Source organism: Amphimedon queenslandica, unplaced genomic scaffold (assembly GCF_000090795.2).
Source record: "Amphimedon queenslandica unplaced genomic scaffold, v1.1 AMPQUscaffold_12978, whole genome shotgun sequence".
Lineage (NCBI taxonomy): Eukaryota > Metazoa > Porifera > Demospongiae > Haplosclerida > Niphatidae > Amphimedon > Amphimedon queenslandica.
In genome coordinates, this window is record NW_003546786.1 from 52434 (window position 1) to 59199 (window position 6766).

Sequence of the window (6766 nt, forward strand, 5' to 3'; positions counted from 1 at the left end):
ATTAATTATAGCCCAGCTCATAATTTTCATCATTATTAATTAATTAATAATCCTTTTTATTAATAATTACAAATTTTGCCTTAGTTATCAGTTCATTGCTGGAAGAAAAGAATTTTGAAATAAAGACTATAATAAGACCTATCGCATTTTAAAAACATTTTTCATACAATTACTTTTTATTAATTTTTTTTAATATTTCAATCATTAATTATATTCATAGCCTAGCTAATAATTATTCATCGTTATTGACCATTAATACTAAGATCTATTTCCTGTTCTGAAACTATTTAAGTTAACATTCTGATTCAATTTCAGTTGCCGTTTTGCTCTCAAGTTAACTACTACAACTTTCTTTTTTTAAAGAAGCACTGAAGTCAGTTCAGTTACAAATTAAATTAGCTATCAATTTATTTTCTTCTTATTTGGTAGCATACTTTATAATGGATGATGCTGGTGATGAGCACATAGTTCATCCGCCACCGCCAGTAGCTGGAGATGGAAGGCCTCCACCACCACCACCACCAGCACTCCCCATCCCAGTCCGAAGAGCTGGAGGCCCGCCGGTGCTCGCTCCTGGAGTGGCACCGGTGCTCCCTCCTGGAGGTGCACCGGTGCTCCCTCCTGGAGGAGCACCAGTGCTCCCTCCTGGAGTGGCACCGGTGCTCCCTCCTGGAAGTGCACCAGTGCTCCCTCATGGAGTAGCCCCTCCTGCCCCAGGACTGCCTTTGCTTCAACAGCAAAGGCAGCAGATAATAGCCCATCTGAGGGCTGTGAATAGACAGATTGTAAGTCTTTACTATGATGTACTTAATATTGTCTTTATATTCCGTAATAGTATGCCAATCTACCAAGGAGAGCTGGCAGGGGCAGGGGCCGCAGGCCGAGGCCCAGAGGGGCCGTAACAAAAAACTATAACTTTAATTAACTATGTACTTCATTATAATAATAGATGTTAAAAAATAATCAAACTGTGAATTAAAAATACATCAGCGTTAAGCCAGGAAGAAAATACATTAGTAATGCCAAGTGTTTGACAAGACATAAATGCTTATTCCCTTTAGTTTCTTTCAATATTTCTAGAAAAAAATTCACACTATCGTAATGCATGATTTAAAAAAATTAAATCTTACCTAATAATCATTATTATGGACATACTGATTACGTACATAAACATGCACAGTGCTGTCATTCATAATCTACAAAAATAACACATGAATACTTTCCAATGTGCAAACAATTGTTGTTTGTTAATGAGAACATGCATGCACATAATAATATTATTACAATAAACTAACAATGATCAACGAAAAATGTACTGGCAAACAATAACTTATAGTGATAGTACCTACTGTGGCCATGCTTATATGACATACCCATCAAACAAATATACATGTACATGTAACCTTGAATCATACCCTATGACAAAATACATAGGACACTTTGGAATCTCACAATATTTAATCTTACTATATATTCTATTCCTTAGGCTACAGTAATGTAAAACCTATGCAGGCACCTCCTGCAGTGTGATACAACGACTCATCAAGGACCTACAATAAAACATTAAGTTGCATTTAATAATGAAATAAATTTAGTAACAACAATCGAAATCCAGAACTGCCTTTAATTATATTGCACATTCCAATATCAAGCAATGAAAATATTGCTGAATCATCAAATCCTTTCCAGCTGTCATTACCTGTAAAGCATAGTAACATAAGCACATCAAATGCAAACAATGTAAACACACAGGCTAATAATAACAATAGTACAAACAGTAATGGTGAAAAAACTTTATTACCAATCACATGGAACTTTTGTATTCCTTGTAACTCCATTATAGTACATATGTACTTACAACAAACTATAAAAGGATGAAATTCTTGCATGATAATCATCAAACACTACAAGCACAATAAATGCATCAATAATCCACTACATGTACACTATACTAAACATATACATGTATATGCATAATATACCTTATGTTTGTCACAAACATACATTACAAACCACTAACAAGATACAGATGCTCACATAGAGGAACGTCCCCTTCAGCTGTTGAGTCTCATTCTAAGTCTGACCTCACTCTTTAACACCACATTGTAGTCCTAAGTATACCTGTATAAATTATGAATGTGAGATACAAGTACTAACTAATAATGATAATGGTAGCATCTACAATGTTTCTGATTGGATCATACATGTATGTGCATGCATGTATTTTAGACATAATATTGCTTACTAATGCTAACCTCAGTTAAGATACTTTCATGACCTCCTTCATATAAAATATCATTGTGTGCATAAAGTATTTCCAATGTGCAAACAATATTTTTTTAATGAGAACATGCACATGTTACAACAATCATCAATACAAGATGCGCAACATCAGCTGGCAAGCATTTATTATGCGCACAGCATTCATGGCAGCATCATTCAAATGCGCAACATCAGCCGGCAAACATTAACTTAATAATGCGCACAGCATTGATGGCAGCATTATGTGCAACATCAGCTGGCAAGCATTTACATACATGTAATGCGCACAGTATTGATGGCAGCATTAACATGCATGATGATCATTATTATATGTACAGAATTACTGCTTGAATAATACTAAATGTAAAATAACAACTTTTAATGTTACTCAAAAATTTTTCATGTCATGATTTCAAATTTTGTCAGCAGAGCCAAGATCCATAAGCATCAGTTATTTGTAATAAACATGTAGTACAAGCCACAAACAAGATCCAGATTTGATAATGACAGCTTCCTCCCTTCCTAACCCTCTGTCCTACATAAATGATAGTCACACAAATTTGAATCAATGCTAAACTCTAATGAACAGTAAACCTCTTTCACACCCTCTCCCTGTCCATCATAGCAACAAGTAAACAATATTTACTGTTATTTGTTATACCTTGATTAATCTCACTTCCTGAATGCAGTTAGATCTCTTCATACTGAGCAATACTGGATGGATATGCACCAATGGTTTTCAGACACACTCACACATCACTCACATTGTACAACATGCAGTGAAATATAAATGATGGACCTCCCATAAACCATACCCACTTTCCATCAACAATCAATGCTTAAGAAATATTAATAGACTTAACTGCTTGGAAATGATTAGTACCAACATGCTTCAAATACAAAGCAGGTGTATTAGTATCACAAGGAATGCCATATAATGTTTGGGTTCCATATCTAGCCCAGCCAACAAAAGTAGGAGTTAGTGAATATGAATATATGGTTGTACCTAATATTGCAGATAATGTAAAAATCTCTGTGTCAGTGGCCCACACACATTTTCTATACATTTTGGACTTCATTATGTAATCATATATGCTTGAATATCTGGTTGCACTTAATGTACTATTAGACAATTCTTCTTCAAAGTTTGGCATATTACTAACAATTGCTTTACGTAATTCGTAATGCTGAGAAATTGACCCAGAGATGAGATATGAAAGGGCATAAAATAAACAGTTCCCATCACCAGGGACATCAAGAGTACTATTAGGAACTCTTTCATCTGACAATGGTGTTGTTGGACTACCAGGTAAAATTCTAGCAGCTGTGACAAATTTGAGATTTAAAATCTCACACCACCTTCTTTGATATTCTTCATTACCAGGGTAATAAACATAATCCCATTGTCTCCTTCTCACATAATCTGGGTTGGGAGGCTCTTCATAAGTAAAGATGACATCATCATCTTTTTTTGGATTACTTGTCTTTAATTTAATGCTTGACAGTTTTATAGATACAATCAGACTACTACTACAATGGTCATTTTTTTACAACACACTTGGTTTTATCATCTTTTGGTTTACATTTAATGTTTGAGAGTTTTATAGATACAATGAGACTACTACAACTATCATCATCTTTGACATTAAATTTGGTTTTTAGGTCTTTCAAATTAATTTGAAGCAATTAATTTATCATCTTTTTTTGAGCGAGGCAATACCAAAGCAGTATTGTCAGTACTACTGTCTACATCAACTTTTCTTTTTTGGGGGCAAGGCTTATTTAAAGCATTATTGTCACATATTTTACTCTTTTTGGGGCGATTAGACTTTTGTAAATCAGTACTCTTACGTTTATTGCTACTAACAGTACTGTTACTAGTACTTTGTACATGACTTACAGACACCTTGGCATTCTTACTACAAGGTTCACCATCATCTATTATACCAGTCACTTGAATCTTTCTCTTCTTTCCTTTACTTTTCTTGATTTGAGGTAAGTCATTCCGAAAATTAGTTCTCAGTCTGTTAATTTCATTAATGCACGAATTACTAACTTTAACAGAGAGAGGATCAAATGATAATAAATGTAATCCTTTTAATGTACGTACACGAGACAATGCAACATATGCCATACCATCCCCAAAAACATCAGTCGATAAATCAATAATGGCTGCATCTAGTGAGAGGCCCTGACATTTATGTATAGTAATAGCATAAAAAAGTATGAGGGGAAACTGTTTCCTATGTATATACAAATTCTTAGATAGCATAAATCTAGATGTAACCCTTTCTATGTCACAAGGTACATCAATATGATCAAATTTGATTGATATACATGTAGCATAAATACCCATTACTGTACCAATGGCACCATTAACTAATCCTACAGTCACATCAACATTACGTCTTAGCATTACTCTACAGCCTACTGCTAAAAACAATACAGTTTCTAAACCAGCTGTTTTGCTTGGTTGATCTTTTAGTTTATCTAATTTTTTTTCTTGTTTTTTGTCAAATTTTGCTGTGCTGCCACTTTCATCAACAACATCAACACATGCTAATTCTATTTTCTCAGTTTCTAGACTTTCTAACATTAATTCATTGATTTTTTGGCAGGCATCTACCTTAGAAAATAGGCAAATTGGAGGATTTGTTCCTTCACTTTCCAATTCCTTATATTTTTCTTGTATTGAAACATTAAATACACGACTTTTAAGCGTATCAATAGTATCATCAGTCAGACAGCCATGCCTAACAGAATCAAGCATTTTAAAGAAAGTTTCGTCTCCTTTTTGTTGCTCATTGATTGTTAGTTCATCATATTCTACTGTTTCTTTCCATATGTTAACTGCATTTGCTGCTCCAAGTCTAGTTTTTACTAGTTTGTTGCTAATTTTATTAAATACTGGCCTACCATTAACTTGTGGCAATTGTAAGAGGTCACCTACAAATAAAATATTCTTGGATCCAAACCATTCATCAGTTCCAAATATATCTTCTAAGCGCATGTGTAAGTATGCTAGATTTAGATTGGATACCATAGATACCTCGTCTACTATTATAATTTTTAAATTTTTAAGTGTAATTTTTATTCTTTTCTGAGCTTCTTTACTCAAAGCCCAATATCCAGCTGTCTTTCCCTCATGCTCTATCGGTAGCTGAAATAATCTATGTATTGTTAGCCCGCCTACATTAAATGCGGCTATACCTGTTGTTGCTACTATAGCACACATAATTTCACCACTTTTTGGATGCCATATGTCATTCACTAGGCATTTTGTTGCCTCTATCAAAAACGATTTACCAGTTCCACCTACACCACTAATAAACATCCTTAGCGGTTTGATATCATCTAATCTAAGTAGTCTTGAAGACTCATTCTCTAATAAGTCTTCACGTTCTTTTTGACTTAAAAGATGACTCTTAATTTTATCAAAAATTTTTTTTTGATCTACATTAAGCATTGCCTGTCTTTGCTCTAATGTTAAATTAGGTACATTTATGTGCATGTCAGCAATATCAGCTACTGCTTCCATTATTTCACCTAGTAATTGAGGCTCATCATCTTCCTTGTTATCAGGAAGTTCTTCTTCAGTGAAACCGGCTTTATTTCTTGCATCGACTTTTTTCTTCCAATTACGTTCAGCTTCTAATAATTTCTGTAGTTTGTTGAAATGATTTTCAATGCCACGTATAGATGCTTCTCTGTGACGCCTAAAAGCTTCTTCCATTGTTTCTCCTTCCATTACAAGTGTGCTCTCGTCTCTAAAAGGCACAAATAAAAATATTAGCGAGTAATAAAAATCGTCTCTTTCCGCTTCTTGCATAGGATTAAATTTCCTATGGTTTGGAAGGACTGGCTTTGATCGAAGTTTGTATTCTCTTTCTCCATTTTCTCCTATTTTATCAAATTTGTAATTGGCAACAAATTCATAAAAAGATACATCTTCCATGTTATTTGGTCTTGTTGAATAAAAGTCTTCAATTATACTAGGATTAAAAATGTCTTTAGAAGATCGATCCATTTTATTTAAATATGAAAAGTTTTGAATTTTCTGCTCCTCTTATGAGGCAAGTACACATTAACGTACTGTACAGTTACTGATTTCATGTATAAACTTTCACCAAGAAGAAGATCGCTAGCTTCATATAGTCCTACTTCTTTAGCTCAAAGTAATTTTTGTCCAATTTTCCAAAGCCTGCTATATATGTTGTCACAGCTGCTGACTTCATCCCATAAGTCCTGTGCATGACTCTTTTCTGCTTTAGTGACATATCCAGTTACATACTCTGTTAAGGAAAGACTCCTCTCTGCTATGTATTGCAAGTCCATACTTGCACGCCACAATTTCAGCAGTAAAGGATTATAGTCGTTAACTCGAACTTCTTTTTCATTTCGTTTGAGATAATATATTTCAATGCATGATTTCAAGCTATTTTCAACATCATTGATGCAAATACTATCTCGTACTGGTCTAGGAAAATCAAATCGGCATCTAGAT

General features: G+C 34.1%; 2 long non-coding RNA genes across 2 annotated transcripts; one reads left to right on the forward strand and one right to left on the reverse strand.

Annotated features, from left to right (window-relative positions):
• Window positions 1-696: 696 nt before the first annotated feature.
• LOC109585955 (uncharacterized) lies at window positions 697-909 on the forward strand. The gene is made up of 2 exons (XR_002186747.1): window positions 697-785; window positions 836-909. It is a non-coding gene; the product is annotated as an uncharacterized LOC109585955 (long non-coding RNA).
• A 33-nt stretch (window positions 910-942) lies between these two features.
• On the reverse strand, window positions 943-1691 carry LOC109585956 (uncharacterized). Its single transcript, XR_002186748.1, has 3 exons — window positions 1468-1691; window positions 1131-1196; window positions 943-1076 (listed from the first exon to the last, which is right to left on the reverse strand). It is a non-coding gene; the product is annotated as an uncharacterized LOC109585956 (long non-coding RNA).
• Window positions 1692-6766: the final 5075 nt, after the last annotated feature.